Consider the following 1,526-nt stretch of genomic DNA (forward strand, 5'->3'; position numbering starts at 1 on the left):
CTGATTGCCTCCAGTGAGGATATCCTCGGGGTACAGGATATACCAAATATGTACAGTAACCTTTCTCCCCAAATTAATTGGGCAATAAAAGGCTAAAGGCTGTGATTGGTCAGTAGATAGAGGTAGGCAGGTTTTCAGTTATCTAGAGAGGTAGGGAGTCGGGGTTTGCAGATACAGAATGTGGAGAAGAAAGGAGATCAAAGGAGGTGGAAGGAACCATGAGAGGATATGGATTGTGAACACGGGCCAGGAGAAATAGCAAGTAACAAGGGACATAGCTGGGGCGTGAATTATAGTAGTTCTAAAAACCAGTCCAGGCTAGGCTTACAGCTCAGAAATAAAACACCCAGATTGACCATTCCCTGAGCTCCCAACCTCCTACCTACAACCCCTGTGGTAGCTGCTGCTGCTCCTGTCCTCACCACCTGTGAGAAAATGCCTGTGCCCACCACATTCGCTGATCTTGGCAAGTCCTCCAGGGATATCTTCGCCAAGGGCTTTGGCTTAGTAAAACTTCATTTGAAAACCAAGTCCTAGAATGGATTGTAATTTACCAGCTCAGGCTTTGCCAACATGGAGATCATCAAAGTGAGCCTCAGTCTGGAAACCAAGTAAGGATGGACTGAGTATGGGCTAGCATTTACAGAGAAGTGAATAGACAGACTGGGTACTGAGATCACTGTGGAAGAACAGCTTGCACATGGACAGAAGCTGACCTTTGATTCATCTTTCCTGTCTAATACCAGTTGTGTGTGTGTGTGGTGGTGGGGTGGTGGTGGTGGTGGTGGCAGGGGATGCTAAAATCAGGACAGAGTACAAGAGGGAGCATATCAACATGGGCTGGGATCTGGACTTTGACATCGCTGGGCCCTCAATCCGGGGCGCTGTGATGCTTGGATATAATGGTTGGCTGGCTGGCTACTAGATGAATTTTGAAACTTCAAAGTCCCGAGTGACCCAGAACAACTTCGTAGTTGCTTATAAGATGGAGGAATTCCAGCTTCATACTAAGGTGAACGACAGGACAGAATTTGGTGGCTCCACTTGCCAGAAGGTGAACCAGAAGTTAGACACTGCTGTCAATCTTGTCTGGACTTCAGGAAAACAATAACACTCGCTTTGGAATAGCACCCACGTATCAGGTCGACCCTGATGCCTGCTTTTTGGCCAATGTGAACAACTCCAGCCTTATTTGCTTAGGGTACACTTAGACCCTAAAACCAGGTATCAAACTGATGCTGTCAGCCCTGCTGGATGACAAGAACCTCAATGCAGACAGTCACAAGCTTGGTCTAGGACTGGAATTTCAAGCATAGATGGATATTGTACAGTTATTAATTTTAAACTATTTTGCAGCATAAAACTTCATAAAAGTTCAATATTTAATGCTGTATGTTAGTGACTCGAAAACTACAAATACCACATTAGGCCTCTAAGTTAAGGGCGACTTGGCTTTAAGGTGTTTACCATTTCAAGTACAGCAGAAATCTCATTTCAGAAAGGCTCTTTTTTTTTTTTTTTTTTTT

The 1,526-nt window shown here is 44.8% G+C and overlaps 1 pseudogene; it reads left to right on the plus strand.

Moving 5' to 3' along the window:
* Window positions 1-435: 435 nt before the first annotated feature.
* Window positions 436-1,316, plus strand: LOC116071347 (annotated as a pseudogene).
* Window positions 1,317-1,526: the final 210 nt, after the last annotated feature.

The sequence above is a fragment of the Mastomys coucha genome, unplaced genomic scaffold (assembly GCF_008632895.1).
Source record: "Mastomys coucha isolate ucsf_1 unplaced genomic scaffold, UCSF_Mcou_1 pScaffold22, whole genome shotgun sequence".
Taxonomy (NCBI): domain Eukaryota; kingdom Metazoa; phylum Chordata; class Mammalia; order Rodentia; family Muridae; genus Mastomys; species Mastomys coucha.